This window comes from Crocodylus siamensis, chromosome 4, assembly GCF_052110815.1.
Source record: "Crocodylus siamensis isolate JL-2025a chromosome 4, ASM5211081v1, whole genome shotgun sequence".
In the NCBI taxonomy this organism is placed as follows: Eukaryota; Metazoa; Chordata; order Crocodylia; family Crocodylidae; genus Crocodylus; species Crocodylus siamensis.
The window spans coordinates 247,177,761-247,199,195 of NC_143398.1; the positions used below are offsets into that span (position 1 = coordinate 247,177,761).

General features: G+C 53.1%; 1 long non-coding RNA gene across 1 annotated transcript; it reads right to left on the reverse strand.

The window, feature by feature from the left end:
• Positions 1 to 8,015: 8,015 nt before the first annotated feature.
• On the reverse strand, positions 8,016 to 11,165 carry LOC149867798 (uncharacterized). Its single transcript, XR_016441664.1, has 3 exons — positions 11,123 to 11,165; positions 10,944 to 10,988; positions 8,016 to 8,380 (listed from the first exon to the last, which is right to left on the reverse strand). It is a non-coding gene; the product is annotated as an uncharacterized LOC149867798 (long non-coding RNA).
• Positions 11,166 to 21,435: the final 10,270 nt, after the last annotated feature.

Here is a 21,435-nt window from a genome sequence, read left to right on the forward strand (position 1 = left end):
GGGGCGGGCGCCGTGCTACGCTCGTGCGGGCGAGCACCCCCGGGCTCGGCGCAGGGCCGCAGGCAGACGCAGGTCAGGAGCCCGTATCCCACCTCCAGCCAGGGCCGGGGGCAGGAGAAAGCCCCGGGGGCAGTGCTGGCCTGCCCCGTGGTACGAGTTTCTGCCCCCCAGCTGCGAGCCCTGCCCGTGGCCGGAGCCGGGGGTGCTTCTCTCCCAGAAATACTGTCTGTGTGTCAGCAGCCCCGATTCCCCCTGCTCTCCCAGGCCCTCGATAAAGGATTTGAATTGTGCCAAGGGGAGGTCGGAGTCGGGGAAGGGGCGATCATGCACTGGGGCTGCTGGCTGATGTTTTAGCTGGGGGGGTCCCCCTTTGACAGGTCCCTGACGTGGAAAGACACGGGCACGTCCTGCAAGGGTGCTGGGCCCTGCCGGCACCGGGTCTCCCAGTGAAACCCCTGCGCTGACGTTACTCGGCCCCGGTTGTTCGGGGAAGCGAAGAGCTCGTGGGGCACGGCGCTCTCGCAGACGGAGCTCCTCGCCCTCTCCCCGCCGCAGGCATATCTCCCCTGCTCGTAGTCTCCGCGGTGGCGCAGGGTCAGTTCAAACTCGTACTCTGCGTTGTTGGCGCTGGGCAGCGCGTTCAGCACAGGAACAAACCGTGGACTGGCCGGGTCGGTCGAGCTGGTTTTCACCATCGGCCCCTCGCGGCCGACGTAGATGCTGACCGGCTGGTAAGAGACATCCTGCGTGCCCAGGAAGTGCGAGGCCTCGTGGATTAAAATCCCTGGCTGCGAATCCTTGTCGAGGTGCCTCGGAGCCTCCCAGAATCGCGGGCCCAGGTAAATGGTTTTGTCTCCGTGTTTCTGGCTGCTCTTTGCAAAAAGGTTTCCCCTGGAAGGATCCCCCATGAACCGGGCTTCCTCCAGCACCGAGATGAGGTCTCTCACCCGCTGCTCCGAGAGCACCGCGAACCGCTCCGTGCACAACTGGGGCTGCTCGGAGTCGCGGGAAATCAGGTCCCGGGCGTCTCCATGAGCACACGGCCCTTCTTCTTCATGGCGTCTCTCAGGATGTCCAGCGCGCTCTGCCGTGCTGCTTCTGCGGTTCTCACTCATGCTGGAGCACGTTAAGAAATGGTCAAGGGAGGCATGTGGCCTTTCCAGCAGGCCCCTGCCGGCCCCAGGGAAGGGTGAGATCAGGGTCTGATGCGTCGCGTCTGTCCGGGAGGCTGCTGTCAGCTCCTGTGCAAGCTGGCTGTTTGCTCAGGGGCGCTGAGAGCTATTTTTCAGGCCCTGTGGAAGTCGCCCAGTTGGGTGCTCATTTTTCCTGGCTCCTCTGAATGGGGTGCAAGGGGCAGGGGCTCTGCCTGCCCCGATGCTGGACCCTGCACCTCTCCCTGGGGGAAGTTCCCACAGGTTGAACATTTATCACCTGTTGCGTGTGTCTGTTCTGGGCTCCTCTCCACCGTGGAGATTTGCCCTGGGGGAAGCGCACCCCCGGGGGGGCAGCCCATGGGCCAGATCAAGCCCCAGCTCACCCGGGACAGGTTCTCGTGCGCTGCGTCTGGCTGCAGGGGATGCAGCAGCTGCGGCTCGATGCTCGAGTCAGGAACCTGGTGCTGGGGCCATGGACAATAAATGCACGGGGCGATTGGGCCAGGCCGGGCCTGGGGCCACTGCGGCCCTGTGTCCGGAGTGGTGTGGAGATGGTTCCTCTGCCGCGGACCCTCTGGGCTGTGGATGTGGGTGGGGGGCTGTGGCTGGCTGTAAGAGCTGAGTTTGGGGGTCTAACTCTGCAGGGCCCTCAGCGATTGCTGAGCAAGGAAATGGCTTGCTGTCATATCCAGGGAAAGGACCTGGTGTGCTTCAAACCCACCTCACTCTCATCACATCTGACCAGCAGCTGGGCCAAGAAGTCTCTTGTCTTTGGTCAGCCTCCCATGCATCTGCCAGAGCCCAGTCTGCAGACAAGGGTGCGAGCGTGCGGCAGGATCTCCCTTCACACAGCCTGGGTTGTGCTATCAGGACACGGGCAGCCCAATGCCCACGGAAGAGCTGAAGTTCAGGACTGAGCCAGGAGGCGAGAGACCAGGGCTGCGACCCTGACGCTGGGTCTGCAGCGAGCCGGGGGGAGTAGCCTGTTCTCCATGGTCCCAGGTGGGCTCGCCCAGGGGCCTTGTGTCAACCCCTAAAAGAGATTTGGGGGCCTGCAGGTTTCTTTTGACACCCCCGGTTCTCATGCAAAATGAGTCCTTTAATGGAGTGAATATATAAGCCAGTTTATCATACTTTTCAATTATGACTATTGCTAGCTGTAAAGTAAAGTCTTACCTTGATCCTAGGCAAGCTGTTCGAGAAAATTATGCTGGCGCACATCCAGGAGGGGCCAGCAGGGGACTGCATGCTTAGGGGCAACCAGCACGGGTTCATCAGTGGCAGGTCCTGTCAGACCCACCTGGCGGCCTTTTACGATCAGATCACCAGAACATTAGATGCAGAGGTAGCAGTGGACATCGTCTTCCTGGACTTCCGGAAGGCTTTTGACACTGTCTCTCACCCCGTTCTCATTAAGAAACTGGGGGCTGTGGTGTAGACACCCCCACAGTCAGATGTGTCGCCAACTGGCTGGAGGGCCGCACCCAGAGGGTGGTAGTGGATGGGTCCTTCTCAACCTGGGAGGACGTGGGCAGTGGGGTCCCCCAGGGCTCGGTCCTCAGGCCCGCGCTGTTCCACATCTTCATCAGCGATTTGGACGAGGGGGTAAAAAGCACCTGTTCAAATCTGCTGATGACACTAAGATGTGGGGGGAGGTGGGCACACTAGAGGGGAGGAATAGGCTGCAATCGGACCTAGACAGGTTACAGGGGTGGGCGGATGTGAATAGGATGGGTTTCAACACCGACAAGTGCAAGGTGCTGCACCTGGGGAGGAAGAGCCAGCACCATACCTACAGGCTGGGGAACTCCCTTGTTGTCAGGGCAGAGGCAGAAAAGGATCTGGGGGTCATCACTGATGCCAAGATGAACACGGGCCGGCAGTGTGGGGACGCGGTCAGGAAGGACAACCGCACCTTGTCGTGCATCCACAGATGCATCTCGAGCAGGGCCAAGGAAGTGATCCTCCCCCTCTATGCGACACTGCTCAGGCCGCAGTTGGAGTACTGCGTCCAGATCTGGGACTTCAGGAGGGATGTGGACAACATGGAGAGGGTCCAGAGGAGGCCACTCGCATGATCAGGGGGCAGCAGGGCAGGCCCTATGAGGACAGGCTGCGGGACCTGAACCTGTTCAGCCTCCAAAAGAGAAGGCTGAGGGGGGATCTAGTGGCCTGTTATAAACTAGTCAGGGGGGATCAGCAGGCATTGGGGGAGTCATTGTTCCCCTGAGCACCGCCAGGAGTGACCAGGAATAACGGTCACAAGCTGGCAGAGGGTAGGTTTAGGTTAGATATCAGGAGGCGCGACTTCACGGTCAGGGCAGCTAGGGTCTGGAACCAGCTTCCAAGAGAAGTGGTGCAGGCTCCTACCCTGGGGGTGTTTAAGAGGAGGTTAGATGCACATCTCGCTGGGGTCGTTTGACCCCAGTACTTGTTCCTGCGTGGCGGGGGGTCGGACTAGGTGATCTACTCAGGTCCCTTCCGACCCTAGAAACTATGAAACTATAGAATCACAGACAAGGAGGGTGGGAAGGGAGCTCAGGAGGTCACATCCAGATCTAAGCACAAAAACACAATCTTAAACTTAGAGTTTCTGCATCTTCCAATCCTCCCAGTTGCTGGCAGGTGGCAGCCCAGCAGCAAGACCTAACCCTCATCTGGAGACCCATTTCTATGCAGCCCTGGATTGCTGTGACCTGTGCAGCTGGAACCGCAGCAGAAGAGGCCAGAGGAACCCGTCTCAGCGCACCGAGCCCCTTCTTATCCCCTTCCTCAAACAAAGGCTGACATCCTTACGTGGTGGAAACTTCAACAGGTCCAGTGCTGAGGAGACGCCATCACATCGGTCTGTTAGTCACGACGGCATACGCTGACCCAATCCCTTTATCCAGGGTAGATGTCCTGAGTCTGGTTAGTCTTCCAAGAGGCCTCTCTCACCTGCGACTCAGTTTCTTTTGCTTCCCTTAGCCTCACTGACACTAACTTAAAGGCAACATAGATAAAAGCCTACTACAGCTACTAGAAAGCTAGTGTACCCACGTGCTTGTCCTGGGGGTGGCCACAATGCCCCGGGGGGGTTGCTCAGTCCTAGCTTGGCCCACCCTTCTGGGGAGCACTCCCCTTTGCTCGCCCCACGTGCCTTGATGCCCTAGCCTTTTAAAGGAAGGGAGGCTACCCCCGGACTTCCCAAGCCTGGTCTCACTCGCTGGCTCACGGGCTAATTATATGTCTCGGGGTTCCTGTATGTGTTTGCTGGGACACGGCCTTCCCAGCCTCAGCCCCTTCTTTCTGTTGGCTCATTCCCATTGCAACGGAGCTGGCTTCTGGGTCCCAGCCTTGTCCTGGCCCCCTTTGGGCTTTCTTTCTGGGCTCTCTGGCCTCCAAACATTGCGCTGCTCTGGGCTCCGGGCCTTGCAGCCCGCGTGCTACCCTGCTCCGGGCTCTGCTTGTTCACTCTGCCTTAAGCCTGCCCCCAGCGTGGCCCCGGGCAATCATGTGCCCATAGGGCAGTAATGATCCCTCCAAAAAGCCACCCCTCCCAGTCTCTTCCATAATCACCATTATAACTTAAGATGAAGCAAGCAACCGCTTAACACAAACTCTCCCTTCTGGGCCAACATATATCAACCAGAGGAAAACAGCATGGCACCAATTTAAAAACAGGAAAACCTTCCACCCCAATCAGGGCAGGTAAGCAAACACCCAGGGCAGCCCCCTGGGTCCCAGCATAGCCCCCAGCTCTGGGCTGCTTCCTCCTGTAGGCTCTCAGGGCCTTGCTGGTAGCTCCCAGGTAGCTCAGGGGTGCCCCAGCCACTCCCGCGCCGTCTTCCTAGCTAGGAGCTCCTTCCCCTGCCGCCCCCAGGGCCAGACTGCCCCGCTCTGGCTCAGGACCTGTGTTTATGTGGCTCCCTGGCCCTTCCCCTTCCGCTCCCCTGCCTCTGATTTGGCAGTCTCACCGAGGGCCCTTGCTGCCGGGACCTGCGGGCTTTCTATGCCGGTCCTCTGGTGTTGCTGTCACTGCTGGTTCCATGGTAAGTGTTTGCATCGAGTATTTTCCACCCTTAAGTCTGCACCTGAGGCTTGTCTGGCTGGCAGGGGCACGGGCCCCATTACAGCAAGCTAAAAGGATTCTAGATCAACACAAAGGTTGAGACCTGCTGCCTGCCCTGGGCAGTTGGGAGGCCCGGGTGTGGATGGGCAGCCTGGGTGGGGGCTACCTGTGATGGTTCATGACAGTGGGTAGTGAGATGGGGTGTTTGTACATACCACATTTTTTGCCCTTTCTTGCTCTGCAGCAGCATGACTGTTTGCATGGGTGGGTTTTCCAGATGCTTTAAAAGTATTTCTGGTGCATTAAGGTGAAACTCCTTGGATGTAGTTTAGCTTGGCTCACTGTGAAGTAAAGTGTTGCATCCATGGATTTGTTGCGTGCAAACACAGACACTCAGAGATGGGTAATGAGCCTCTTTGTCCACCAGAAGGCACTGTGAGTTTTTTGTAGTTCACCCCCTTTGAATTGCTGCCACTTTTGAATTGCTTCCGCTTTTTTCTTTTCTTGCGCTGTGTGCTGGCTCCCTGGTCCCACAGCTGCATGGCAGGGCAAGGGGTGTGGGGCTCCAGACTGGGAAGGCAGCATGGGACTGTCCCACTCTCCTGGAGCTCTGGCTGGGGACCAGGCTTAATTTGCTTGGAAACCTAGGGTGTACAAACACTGATGCAGCACTCCAAAATAAACAAGTTAAATTGTTAAATTGTTTATTACATAGGTTTATAACATTTAATGAAGATTAAACCCCGTGATGTGTACAGGCACCCATGTAGTCCTTTGGGCACTAGTATACATGACGGGAGTTTAGACCTTTTAAAATTGAAGTAGTGAGTTTTATTTTATCCGTTACTGTGTACGTGTCATTGGTCTGAAATCTCATAAATTGCTTGGTGTGCTATTCACAGTAAATCACTGCAGGGGGTGCTGCATAACAATCCATCACACTGATCTCCTTGTACTAAATTACAGCAGAGGGCACCTATCACTCACAGCTTGCTGAACGGTACAGATAACTGAAAGAGGTGCATTTTTATTACTTCAAATAATTTGTCATTTATTTTTACACATATATTTTTTAATTTTGAATTAACCATTTTTTTAAAAAACCCTCTTTTTATCCTTTTCATTCCTATCTTTATTTATTTATTATTTTTATTTTTATTCTTATCTTACTTCCCCTTACCATTTCTATGTCAGCAAGTAAACTTTGTTTCATGTGTAAATCCACGTTTCTTTTTTATTTCACTCAAACAACCACCCCTACGAACAGAGTGCCGAAATTCTCCCATCACTTATAATATGTGCACAAATCTGCACCCCATGAATTTCTTCTGTATATCTTCACACACCTATTGGAGTGCTGTGGTGCAGTAACTGGAACTCTGATAATGTGCTCCCTGCATTATCTCACGGGGGGGGCCCAATCCCAGAAAATGTCTGGAAGCCCTCCTTCTGCACCCACATTTCTGCCCCTATCCATGCGTGCATCAGTGGCAGCCTGCCTTGGCAGCCTAGATGTCCTTGGCGGCACCATTGCAAATGGAGCTGACTGTCAAGAAATGTGGGAAATAGAGTGAATTAAGGACGCTCTGTTGGCTACAAAGGACCAGCTCACAGGATCATAATACATTCTAAGTTATTGTATGGGATGTGAAGTTACCAATAAAATTGTTGTCCTGTGGGTTCAGGCTAACACTCAAGATCTCAATATCACACTGTTAAGACAGGAGGGCATGGTGTATAATTGCACATACACACACAGAAAAATCAATTAGGTGCACACATACACTCTAGGTGCATACACCTCCACCAGGCACGCACGCATACATTACTAACTCAGGCACATACACATCCAAAATTACCAGCCTAGGCATATGCACACCTATCACCAATTCAAGCACCTACACACTATACACACCAACAGTTAGACAAAAAACAATTGTCAATACCCGCACACTCAATATACATACATGGATCACTAACTTGTATCTCACACACACAATGACATATATATACATATATGTATATTCACCAGTTCACACACATACCACCCGCCTACATGTACACACAGCTGAGTTCCTAACTTGGATGGTACAGTGTGTGCATGTGGGGTACCTTTGCTTGGGGTAAGGTTAAGGCGAGAGAGTGAAAATGTAAGGAGTGAAAGTTGCTGGCACTGGGATTAGAACTGGTAGACTGGAGAGAAGCTGGCTGAGGAACTGAGGCTTGGGGTGCTTGGTAACTAAAGAGCAAGTGGCAGAGATCAGGGAAAAGGCAGTGTGGACAAGGTAATAACAGTGGCAGAGCCTGGAGAAAAGGCAGTGGAGACAATGCAATAGAAGTGGCAGAGATCAGGGCGAAAAGCAGTGGGGACGAGGTAATAGCAAAGGACTGGGGGGTTGCAGGCAGAGAGGAGCTCAGGACGGCTGGAGCCACAGGAGCATGGGGCAGGTGCTGGAGGTGGTGGTGAGCCAGAAGCAGGAGAGGGAGAAATGAGACAGAAGTTAGAGGGGCGAGGGGCAGAGATTGGAGCAGGGCCAAACTGCAGTAAAGCAAAACCCAACTCAGGATTCCCAATAACAGTTTTATTAAATGAACACTGTACTGTACAGCTTGGTTCACACACACACACACACACACACACACACACACACACACACACACACACAATGGCAGCAGGAGAAAGACCCAGTGCAAGGGCTGGAGTCCAGGGAGGGAAGAGAAGTGGAGTCCAAGTCCTTGGTTGAAGAGGGCGTGGGGGTGATAGCTACCTATCCAGGCTGGGAGGGGGCCAGTCAGCGTCAATGGCCAGTTGGGGTCTTTCTCCAGCAGGTGTTCGCCGGCAGGGCCTCTGCGTGAAGTGGAGCAGGTCTGGTGCGGGTGAAGATGGCAAGGAGACCCAAGGAGTCAGTCTTCACTCCCCCTTTTTATGGGGCAGACTACCTGTGATCTCCCGGGGGGGCTGTCCAGGCAATGTCAGTCCTGTCCCAGAGGCTCCAGATGTTCATACTGCGCACGTGCAGCCTTGGCACAATGGTGGGTTGCCTCATCTTTGTGTCTTGAATGTGGAGGGTCGTTCCAAGGGCTGGGTCGCTGGTCCAGGTATTGGTTTTGATGGTGGGGTGCTTTAGTAGTCGGGCGTTGTGTTTCACTCATCCATTCACTCCTTTGTTTCAGGCTTTCAAGGAAAACCAATTTACATGGGAGAGGTTACAGAATTGCAACATACTGGGGACAAGATGGGAACAAGATGGGAATGGATACTTGACATCACTTTACAGACACAGGCCGAAACCGTACAATATTAATATGACACAATAAACATCAATGCACAAATGATAGGCATACAATATAAAACAGTAAAAATCAATACAAACATAACAGAACACTATTTACAATTTATAAAAAAGGGGCTTATTACAATAACATACAAGAACTTAGCTTAGCTTACCTAGTACACTTGTCATCACTTATCAGGGATAGAGAGGGCAGAGAGAAAGTCAGAAATGGTTGGGGAAGGGGAGGGAATGTATTTTTAAATAAATAAAAAAAAAGAAAAACTTAGGGTTTAGTTACAAAACCATACATGCAAACTTGGAGGTATGAGGGGTACTGGCCACCTTAACACACACTGACACATGTACACACACACTCACACACACAACTGCTGTAATAGTAGTGTAGCACCGATGTTGGTTTATACCTATCTGGGGTACCTATCTTTATTTTTTTTATTTTTATTCTTATCTTACTTCCCCCCACCATTTCTATGTCAGCAAGTAAACTTTATTTCATGTGTAAATCCACTTTTCTTTTTTATTTCACTCAAATAACCACCCCTACGAACAGAGTGCCGAAATTCTCACTTATATATATGCGCACAAATCTGCACCCCATGAATTTCTTCTGTATCTCTTCACACACCAGTGGAGTCTGCTGTGGATGGTCGACTTCCTCCAGGGCAACGTCTTCTACAGAAGCGGGTCTCCTGCTTGTCCTTCTGTCTCGGGATGTTGAGTGCTGGATGAGAGGGCACCGCTAAGGGTCACACTTCACTGTCTTTTATCTCTTCCTGGCAGACTTTTGGGACCTAGGCTGGCAGGTCCTCCATGGAGCCGTCATGAGGGGCACGTACCTGGCACGATTCAAGATGGCCCTGACGTGCCCGTTTTGTGGGCAGAGGGAGACCCTGGCACGCCTGGGCCTGCAGTACACCAGGTTGCAGCCCCTGCACCTCCTCATCCAGAAACTCCTGCTGAGTTCTGGCTGCACTTTTCCCCACACACGTTTATTTTCGCACTCCCCACCCATGGCTCCACCAAGGCCTGGGACCACCTGGTCACCTCCTCCTGGCCCTGGCCAAGCTGGCCATTTGGCACACCAGGAAGGAGGCTCTGGCCAGGAGGGTGTCTGGGACGGTGTGGCCTTTTTCGTGGGCATGATCCTGCCCCATCTCTGAGCAGAGTACCACTGGGCAGTAGCTGCTGGCTCTCTGACTGCTTTTGAGAGTCGGTGGGCGCTGGCTGGGGTGCTCCGCTCGGTGTCCCCCAGGGTACAGTAGTTTTGCCCCTCTGACCCCACTGTCACTCCCTTTTGTCATTTTTGTCCCCTGTAATTAGTTGATTTCTTGGTTCCCCATTGTTGCCCAGCAGTGGCAGCCCACAATAAACTAGTGGGCTAAAGCCCAAGGCCAAGTCATCAGATAGGTCTGGCAGACTTCTGTGACCCCCCAGCATCATCTTGGCTGCCCCGTCTGAAGGTCGCTGCCCACGTGGGTCTTGAGTAGTGCATGACAGCTGTCAGCCACAGCTACTGGTGCAGTTTCGGGAGTCCACCCTTGACTTGATTGACTCAATGGCTGCAGGTTCCAGGTGGCTTGATTAGTTTAAAATGGCTTGTAGAGTGGAGTTTTGTAAGGGTAAGTCCCTCTGGCTGGCTACTGTCCATTAACAGCCAGAGGCTCTTGCTTTGTCATTCTGATTCACACAGAATCGCATTCACTCAGGGGAGCAGCCCAGTACGACAACGACAACGTCATTCCGGTGATTGCGATTCCAATGCATTCTTATAGGAATCATTTTACTAATACAAGGTATGACTTACAGTGGGGAGAAACGGGCAATCAATCAAACACTCACTGCAGGGACCAAGACGGCGTGGAGGAGAGAGGAGACAATGCAGGGAGCGCAACGCTTCTGGAGAAGCTGCTCCATTAAGGTAGAACGGCCGCGGGAGGACGGACGTGGCGCCAGGACGGCAGGAGCGGGGGATATCTCTGGAAAAGCCCAAGACTGTGGGGGCGAAAGGGGGAATCCCCTAGGACCAGTTCTGAGCAGGGAAGAGAGCTTGACCCAGTCCTGTTAAGCCGGGAGTCACCGGTGAAGCAGATTCTTCTCTACGCAGTATCCCAAGTGGCGAAGGAACTGTGAGGAAAGCGGCTGTCATACCGGTTACAGCGAAAGCTGGTTTTATTGGGTTTTTTGTTTAGACTTGGACTCTAGAGAGACTTAGGGGTGAGGGGGCCTGAGCGACAGCAACTCACTCAAGAGGCCGGCGGGCCTTGGGAGCCCTGTCGAGGCAGGACCCCACCAGCAGGCAGTGCGACCCCTCAGAAAAGGCTCGAGATGGGACAAAGCAAAAATTCCATTTTCGTTTGAACTGTTAAGTTCTGATTACCCCAAACCGGACACCCAGTGAGACTGGGTAAGCTGAATCCGCTCACGGTTAAAATTAAGACTCACCTGATGCGGCTTGAATTAGCAGCCATCTGTTGAACTCTGGGTTGACTGTAGATAGAAAAACGAATCCGAAAAAGTAAAGAAAAAAATGGAGAAATGAATAATAAAGAAAATTGTTTACCCAAATAAAACTGTGATTTCAGTCGATGACATAATCTTTGGGTAGCACTTGGAAGGGCTACCTGGGAGGTGGGAGCCCCAAGAAAATCTCCACATAGGTTGCTGGAGTCTGACTGCGGGAGAAAGCAAGTAACACCTCCCGACTAATAACATCATAGAAAAATCAAGACGTGGCAGGAAAGAGTCGGAACATACCGAGGGAGTCAATCCCAGCAAGGAGGGGTTATAATAAGATGCTAGGTCATAGGCGGAAACACCACACTTTCTCTAAAGAATACATTTGTTAAAAGGTATAACACACAAAATACAGAGTGTCAGGGCAAAGATGAGACATGAAATATAAAAATGCACTGTGAGAAATATATAAAAATGCAATGTGGGGTAGTGAGGATCAGAGGCTACTGGGGACAGCAAGTGAGTTCGGTTAGATGCAGTCATGTAGACTGATTCAGCATAAAACTTTAGACAGATATGAGAAGTTTGCTTTGGGAAATAGGTCTTAATCAAAGGGGGAATGTGTTACAGTCATGCTTTCAATGTGCCTTGGCTTTTCTTCTCTCTTACAGGCTTTGCTTTGAAGTGGATATTTTAGTTCTTTTGTTTTCTTTAGTGACACTGAGCTCAATTGATATGTAGATGCAGTTTCTAGGCTTCTGCTGCAGAAAGCCACTTCAGCTTTCTGGCTTGCTCTGAGCCTTGCCACATCCATGCAGTGAGTGTGCTAGGTCTCTGCCAATACTTAGAAGGAAAAAGAAATGCACAAAAGGAAGGAGGTGCAAGCAAGAAAAGGCTTTTGTTATATCAATGCCCAAAAGGGGAGTGTGCAAAGGGGGCTTCCTCTTACATTATTCCCCCCCTTGACATTGGCCTTTAGGGTGATGTAAACTCGGGTGGTACTCCAAGGGGTACCCCCTCTCCAATTGAAGGGATCAGAGCAGGTGCACAAGCGCTGTGGGAGGTGTAGGGACTCTCCTCCCCCTATAGAGCAGATCCAGACCACCAATGGGGACTTAACCATATACCTTTTAATGAGAGAACAGTAGTGGGAACATAAACAGTATAAACCAGGGGGTATACGGGACACTACAATGCCTCGAGGGGCAGGATTCAACAAAGGCTAGACACTTAAAATCATAGACATATTCATCCAGTTGACAAAAGACAGACTTAACAAAATATAAACAGTACTGGTGGGTGATATATAAAAAGCACAAAATGCAAAACATCAAATAACAAGGAAAATAGTGCCTTGGTACCTGGAGGGGGGAAAAGAGGGAAACACAGTGACCCCTTTCCACTGCAACAAGAATCTCTCCCCATCATTTCACTCACTCTAAGCCTCCCCAGCTAGGAGTTCAACTCAGGTCTCCCACAAAGTAGGCAGCAACTTCATCACACAGCCACTAATGCAGGTGCTGTTTCAACCTGCGAGGGGTCTTGACCTTCCTGGAGCCCCGGCCTCACGTCAAGTTGCCTGGCCTCTTGCTGGAGGAGCTGGAAGCGAGCTGGGAACCTCTCAGGTTGCTGCTCAGATCCTTGCTGGAGCAGGGCAGCCTCTCCTGCTGGCTGCAACCTCTCCCAGGGGATCCTGGAGCCCATTGGGAGCCTCTCCTGCCAGCTGCACGTCACGCTGCTGAGGGTCCCACTGCTGCCTGCAGGTCCCACACCTTCAGGCTCTTCTGGGGTAACTGCTCCCACCCCACTGGCTCAGCTCTTGCCAGCTCTGTGAAGCTTCTTCCTTGTGGCCCCTCGCTGGTCTCCCCTGAGTCAGCCGCGCTGCCCCTTTTATCCTCCTCCAGGTGACCCAAGGGGCCAACCAGGGGACACGGAGGGTAAGTGTCTGGGGCCTGATTGGTGCAGAAAGGGAATCCCAAGCCCTCCAATCATCTTTTACCCCTTCAAAGTCCCTGGGCCAAATCATTACCAGCTAGCCCATCACATAACTATAACATTTGGGCCTGCATCTTAGCTTCATCTGTTTTGGCAAATGCTGTACACAGGGTGGAAATGAGTCTACAGTACAGAAACACAGCTAGGCCGTTAGGATTATCATTAGGACAAGCAGGATTAGGATGGGGTGCAGCAGCATAAGGTTCAGACCTCCAGTGGCAGCTGGGGACCACTGGAGGAGGGTGTAAACTGTTGTATGCAAGCTAAGGTAACAGAGGAAATTTGTCACTTGAAGCAAACACTTGGACTTTTGCTTGTTGCCTTTACCTATGAGACCCAGCTGAAAGCATGCATTAATATTGCTGAACAGCATTAACTCTGCAGGTTTTTGTTTCCTGTAAAATAATGGGTTAATGCAGTTTCACATACATCCTATTATGTTGGTGTGGTAAATAGCATTTAAATACAAAGGAGATTTTCTTCCTAGCCTTGAAAACATTTCATCGGGTTATTTACTAAACATGCACATATTGCCATTTTGCTAAACACTGCTGCCCTCTGTTTCAGATATCAGAACAAGTTTCCAGTCCAACCTGGACGGAAGTGTTCTGGTCTGGGATCCATAGACAAATTCGGTTTTTAAAAGGGGGTAACCCCAATGATTTTGATCATATCTTTATGATATTCATATGCATGTAAACTTTTGACAACTTCAAACAAGCCAATCAAACAAAGAAACAAAGAACCACATAACAAGAGAAACAACACAGAACGAACAAGACGGTTTTGCTGTGGTGATAAAGCCATGGCTTCCGTGAGAGAGACACTGTTGATGGCAATGAGGCCTCGTGGTCTCTCAGTCACCTTTGCTACTGGATTGCTTACACTACGGTTTCTGCAAAAGAAAGCCAACGCACACAAACCTGCCAAGGAAGACTCCTTGCAGTGCACTATTATTTATATTTACAGATTTACAATGCTGACAGGTGCAGTGGCAATGCACATATCATAGCAATTACTGGGGTGCTCCTCTTCTATACACACGCGCGCGTGCACACACACACATACACACTTATATATTGAGTTATAAGTATCATCTATATTTTGGTTCCTGCCTTAATGCAGATCCTTTTGCAGAAAAGGTGGAGCAGTTACCTACAGGGGGGTGGCCATCAAAAGTTGAGGACTTTTGTGGCCTTTGCCTGCCTCAGCATTGGGGTAGGCACTGACAAGCCTGTCCAACATGTATTTTCCAATGGGCCAAAGCCATTCCTTCTTGCTAGCCAAGAAGGGTGGCTGGCAGGATAAAGAAGACTGTGCACCCCTCTGCACCCAACCCCACTGGTTTCCTGCCTCATGAAGGACCGGAGCGTTATTCGTTCAGTCCCAACTTGGCTCAGCTCCCATTTTCCCTTGAAAACATTCAGCGCAGCTCTGGTGTCCAGGAGTGCACTGGTGTGCCATTGGTTCCCCACTCTAATGGGTATTCGGGGGTCTCCATCCTGAGTCAGCAGGCACATTGAGGCACAAATGTCCAAACCAAACTTCTCAGCACTTGCAAAATTCCCCTCTGGGCTGAGCCCTGTGTTGGAGAACATTATGGGCTTCTGGAAAATAAATTAACTAGCTGGAGGGTCGCACCCAGAGAGTCGTGGTGGATGGGTCGGTTTCGACCTGGAAGGGTGTGGGCAGTGGGGTCCCGCAGGGCTCGGTCCTTGGACCGATACTCTTTAATGTCTTCATCAGCGACTTGGATGAGGGAGTGAAACGTACTCTGTCCAAGTTTGCAGATGACACTAAGCTATGGGGCGAAGTGGACACGCCGGAGGGCAGGGAGCAGCTGCAAGCAGACCTGGACAGGTTAGACAAGTGGGCAGAAAACAACAGAATGCAGTTCAACAAGGAGAAATGCAAAGTGCTGCATCTAGGGAGGAAAAATGTCCAGCACCCCTACAGCCTAGGAAATGACCTGCTGGGTGGCACGGAAGTGGAAAGGGATCTTGGAGTCCTAGTGGACTCCAAGATGAACATGAGTTGGCAGTGTGACGAAACCATCAGAAAAGCCAATGGCACTTTATTGTGCATCAGCAGATGCATGACAAATAGGTCCGAGGAGGTGATACTTCCCCTCTATCGGGCGCTGGTCAGACCGCAGCTGGAGTACTGCGTGCAATTCTGGGCGCCGCACTTCACGAAGGATGCGGATAGCCTGGAGAGGGTCCAGAGAAGGGCCACTCGTATGGTTAAGGGCCTGCAGGCCAGGCCCTACGAGGAGAGACTAGAGAAACTGGACCTTTTCAGCCTCCGCAAGAGAAGGTTGAGAGGCGACCTGGTGGCTGCCTATAAGTTCGTCAGGGGGGCACAGAAGGGAATTGGTGAGTATTTATTCACCAAGGCACCCCCGGGGGTTACAAGAAATAATGGCCACAAGCTAGAAGAGAGCAGATTTAGATTGGATATTAGGAGGGACTTCTTCACAGTTCGAGTGGCCAAGGTCTGGAACGGGCTCCCAAGGGAGGTGGTGCTCTCCTCTACCCTGGGGGTCTTCAAGCGAAGGCTAGATGTGTATCTAGCTGGGGTAATGTAGGCCCAGCACTCTTTCCTGCTTATGCAGGGGGTCGGACTCGATGATCTATTGAGGTCCCTTCCGACCCTAGCATCTATGAATCTATGAATCTATGAATAAGACTGATGGACAAAGACTGGTGCAGGCGTTAATCCTCATGTACGAACTGTACTCATCTGCTGTCATTTCCATGGTAGAAAAACATTTGAACAACACTACTGCTAAGCAGTCCTGTGACTGCCTTAGGCCTTGCCCCTAATCACATACTCAAATATGATCACTGTGATTGCATCTGAATAAAGTGGTATAAAATACTTGAGGCCCTTTGGCCTTAAGAGATGAGACTAGAGCCTGTCTGCAAGGAGGATGTCCTTCATACGCTTAGATGCAGAATTAAGATGCAGCTACAATTCCCTTAATTATCACCACCCTGGTTAGAAAAGAGCCAAGAGGCAGTTCTGCAGCCTGAGCTTTTGCTGTTCGTGGTACAAAAGTCAATACTGAGTCCAGTGCTTGTCTCGCTACCTGCAGCAGAGCATGGCAGAGGTAGACCCAGCGGTGTGTCCACATGAGATGCTGCCTGTGCAGTAGCCGTACAGTACTGTGCAGTTGTGTGTCACAGCATGGACAGTGATAATTCAGTACTGCACAGTATTATTAGGCTACTGCACAGTAGTGTCACTGAAATGATGTTCGCCAGCGCTACTGCCCAGTAACTCTGGTTATTGTGCATTTATTTAGTGCTTAATTATACAAGTACTACATAAATGTACAGTGCTTACTGCACAGCAGCATCTCACGTAGATGCACCTGGGAAAAAGGTGGTGCAGCCTGGCAGCCGGTCTTCCTGCATTCGCAGAGCTCCCCACTTTTCCCTCCAGTCCATCCCCTGCACTCACGTGTGGCTAGTAGTCCTGCATCAGGGGCTGCGACATGTCACCAAAGCCCCTGACAACAACTCCAAGGCTTCAGTTACACGGAGTATTTCAGCCCCGACCATGAGACCCCTGCCAGAGGCAGAGAGCAGAATGTTTTCTGATGGGTTTAAGCCACATTTCTTGGTTTCAGTGCCGTTATGTGAGGGGACATGGACCCGGTTTCCTCTGCACCAGGAAGGTGCCAGTCAGCTGGGATTGACATCCCAGGGCAGGTCACACGTCTGGAAAGGAGGGTTTCTCACCTCTGCCTTCCCCACCATACAACGCTGCTTGCCCCCGCCCTCTCGCTTCACCGAGGTTCCTGGTCTTCCCTGACCTCTACACATTGCCTAAGGGACATAACAGCAATGTCTCTGCTGAAGCAAATCTGCACCCAGGCACTGGTTATGTCGATCGCTGCTTCTGGCACGTGCCAACTACAACAGTGCTAGAGCACATGTGGATTATCTCTTGTTAGGCTCTTGGGTGTAACAGGCTTTTTTTCAGGCCGGTTGCTCTGTTTGGTCCGATCTGGGTTCGCTGGATGTTTTCCAGCTGCTTTCTTTTCCTTTGCTGGCCCAGCTAGTCACCGGGTCTCAAAGGCTCACTCTTTGGTCATGCGGAAACAAGTGTTGGGGGTCTTGTGCTTGAGCTGCTCTTCTATCGCTTGGCAGAGGCCCCTTCAAAATGGGCAAGGGTGGCAAGCAGTGGTTTTGCATTCCCACCTGACCACGGCCAACTGACAAGAGCACCCTGCTCTGCTAACAGACTTGTCGCTGGCAGCTCATCACCCAGCTCTTCTGCTCAAAGACAAAGCACCGTGGTGCTGCAGCCCTTACCAGGAACTCCTCTTAGCATTTGCCAAACAGCAGCTACCTGCCCCGGGCCTGGCTCCGAGCACGTGGCCTTGACCAACAGATTTCCTGCTATTCCCAAGCTGCTGGTCAGTGATTATACTCTGAGCACTTTGATGGGCACAAGCTTGTGGAGATTTGATCCATAAATTAGGCCTTGGGCAGGTCCACCATCTGCCCCTGTCGTTGTGGCCTTTCAGTGACTGCCTGTGTCTGGTGCCTGCAGGGACAGCGCCGGGGGGAGGCACCGTCTGCGTGTCCTTGCTAGTCATACGTGCAGGGTCATTCGTGGTCCCAAGTCCCTTTAACACTAGTTGAGGCCACTGGAGATGGATGCTCAGGCCCTGCTGGACTGACCCCATTACTATTCCTCAGGGTCCAGCTCTGGTTTCTCCCCAGTCAGCGCCTTACACATGCACAGCATTGACTTGGTCGATGACTTGCTCCAATTCGGCAGGTGCCTCTCGGATCTTGTTCGCCAGCTCCGTTTTGGTGCCTTTGTGGAGCTTGACAGAGTCCTTGGTTACGAAGAAGATGTCCAGCCCCAGGGTGAGACCTGTACAGATGCACATGGCTGTTCCCTGGACTTCCACAATGTGCCCGCGGTTAGCCAGCTGTTTGATAACTTCAGCAATTTCTTTGACTGCAGAAATAATCTTTTTTGCTCCTGACCCAATCTGCTAGATCTTATGCAGCAGACCAGAACTGAAACTGCTTTTTGACTCCTCTTGTAGTTTGTAGTTTTCTGTGCACTCCTGGACTAGCTTCAGCTCAGCCCAGCACTGGCCCAGGAGCTCGTGGATCTCCTTTTTCTTGAGCTGACTGTGCACGATGTCGGTGGAGGTCGCTACAGCGCTGGTCAGGCCGCCTGCCGCAGAGGCAACTTGCCCAGTGATGGAGACGATCAGTGATGCCCTGGAGGTCATGGGGGCAAGGCAGAGCCCCACCGTGGTGGTGACCCTGCTTACAATGCCCACTGCCCCTCTGGTAATGCTCGCTATCGTGGCTCCTCTGTGAACCTCGTCCACAGCGTCGGCAATTGCCCGAAGTGCTGCTACGCGCTGCTGCAGCTTGTCCCGGGCCGGCAGCAGCCTTTTCCATCAGTATTTCTTCAATGCTGCTCCCTGCTAATTCACTGAAGGGGAAGAGAGCGAGAAAAGAGGGGCATTATTTCATAGGTCTAAAGCAGTGGTTCTCATAGTTTCATAGTTTGTAGGGTCGGAAGGGACCTGAGCAGATCATCTAGTCCGACCCCCGCCATGGCAGGAAAGAGTACTGGGGTCACACGACCCCAGCAAGATGTTCATCCAACCTCCTCTTAAACACCCCCAGGGTAGGAGCCAGCACCACTTCTCTTGGAAGCTGGTCCCAGACCCTAGCCGCCCTGACCGTGAAGTCGTGCCTCCTGATATCCAACCTAAATCTACCCTCTGCCAGCTTGTGACCGTTATTCCTGGTCACTCCTGGCAGTGCTCGGGGGAACAGGGACTCCCCCAGTGCCTGCTGGTCCCCCCTGACTAGTCTGTAACAGGCCACTAGGTCCCCCCTCAGCCTTCTCCTGTGGAGGCTGAACAGGTTCAGGTCCCGTCGCCTCTCCTCGTAGGGCCTGCCCTGCTGCCCCCGAGCATGCGAGTGGCCTCCTCTGGACCCTCTCCATGCTGTCCACGTCCCTCCTGAAGTGCGGCGCCCAGAACTGGACGCAGTCCTCCAGCTGCGGCCTGACCAGTGCCGCATAGAGGGGGAGCATCACCTCTTTGGACCTGCTCAAGATGCATCTGTGGATGCAGGACAAGGTGCGGTCGGCCTTCCTGACCGCGTCCCCACACTGCCGGCCCATGTTCATCCTGGAGTCAATGATGACCCCCAGATCCCTTTCCGCCTCCGTGCTGACAAGAGGGGAGTTCCCCAGCCTGTGGGTATGGTGCCGGTTGTTCCTCCCCAGGTGCAGCACCTTGCACTTGTCAGTGTTGAATCCCATCCTGTTCTCATCCGCCCACCCTGTAACCTGTCTAGGGCCGATAGCAGCCTATTCCTCCCTTCTAGTGCGCCCACGTCCCCCCACATCTTAGTGTCATCAGCGAATTTGAACAGGTGCTTTTTACCCCCTCGTCCAAATCGCTGATGAAGATGTTGAACAGTGCGGCCCGAGGACCGAGCCCTGGGGGACCCTGCTGCCCACGTCCTTTTCGTACCAGGACCCATTTGTAAACATTGAGGGCCTGTCCCGATCCACAGCCCCCCGGCCCTGCCAGTGCCCATCACTCCCCACCCACAGCCCTGCCAGTGCCCCTTCCTCCCGATACACAGCCCCCTGCCCCCTTGGGCCATGCTGGTGCCCCTCACTCCCAACCTGCACCCCTGCCGCTCCAGCCCCACCGGAAGGGCCCCCAGCTGCCCCCTTCCCGCTCAAGCCGGAGCGCGGTGGCTGCAGCAGCCCCAGCTCATGTGGGCAGTAGAGGAGTAAATCTGGCCCCGGCATGGCTGGAGGGAGGAGGAAGGGAGAGGTGTGGCACCTCCTGCCCTGGGCTGGGGCTCCTGCACTGTGCCAGACAGCCCGGTAATGGCCCCTCCCAAGCCCCCACGCAGCATCTCCCACCTCCCCACCCCTGCGCGTACAGGCACTGGTCCTGGTGCCACCCGCCTGGTAATGTAGCTCCACGCCACCCTGGAGGGACCCCCCTCCCACCTCCTTCCCTCGCTGGAGGGTCAGTCCTTAAACCCTGGCCCTCCAACCCCTGCTCCCCATAGATTTGCCCGCATCCGAGACATTGCGGAGAGGATCCCGCAGCTCCTCCGGCCCACAGACCACTACCCCATGCTCCTTATTCACGTGGGCACCAATGACACGGCTCGGAGCACCCCCAGCCAGGTCATGAGGCGCTACAGGGAGTTGGGAGCGAGGCTTAGGGGTCTGGGAGCTCAGGTGGTGTTTTCCTCGATCCTCCCAGTCTCGGGCTATGGGCTGAGGAGGGAGAGGAGGATCCACGCGGTGAACCAAAGACTGCGGCGCTGGTGTCATCGGGAAGGCTTTGGCCTCCATGACCACAACTCGCTCTTTGGCGAGAGAGGCAGCGAGCTGCTGGGAAGAGACGGCCTCCACCTCTCTCCCCTGGGGAGGAGGCTCTTCTCAGCCAGGCTGGCTGACCTGCTCCACCGGGCTTTAAACTAAGCCCGCTGGGGGATGGGGGGACTACTGCCCCGCTGGCCCGCTGAACAGCCCTTGCAAAGCCAGCGGACCAAGGCACTTAAGGGAGCCCACCCCTGCCCCAGCCCTGGCACAATCTGTGGGCAAGGCAAGAGCCCCCAAGGGCACACTTGCCTGCCTGTACACTAATGCCAGGAGCCTGGGCAACAAGCAGGACGAGCTCGTCCTCCTGCTAAGTGCAAATAATTATGACGTCATTGGGATAACGGAGACCTGGTGGGACTCCACCCATGACTGGACCACGGGTACAGAGGGCGATACCCTGTACAGGAGGGATCGTGTTGACAAAAGGGGCGGGGGGTGTAGCTCTCTATGTGAAGGAAAGCTACATGTCCCTGCAAGCTGATGTTGGCGACCAGCATGGACAGCTAGAGACCCTCTGGGTAAAAATTCGTGGGGAATACGGCACAGGGGACACAACGGTGGGAGTCTACTACAGACCTCCCACCTCAAAGTCCTGAGCTTGACCAGGAGGTTGCGCTTGGGAACTGACTGAGGCCGCTTGCTCCAGGACCTTGGTTGTCATGGGTGACTTCAATTACCCGGACATCTTGTGGGAAGATCACTCAGCAAAATCCGAGCGGGCGCAAAGCTTTCTCTCATGCGTGGATGACCTCTACCTGACTCAAGAAGTCTGTGGGCCAACGAGAGGCAAAGCGCTGCTCGACCTGGTACTGGCTACGGGGGACGACCTGATCGGCGACCTAGAGATCGATGGGAAGCTGGGTGACAGCGACCACGAGCTGATCACCTTCACCATCCGCCGTAAAGCTGGCAAGTCAGTCAGCAACACAGAAGTCCTTGACTTCAGAAAAGCCGACTTTGATAAGCTCAAGAGGCTAGTCGGTCAGGCTCTCAGGGACCGTGACCCCAGGGAGTTGGGAGTTCAAGAAGAGTGGTTGCTTCTCAAGGAAGCGATCCTCAGTGCACAAGCTAAATCTAT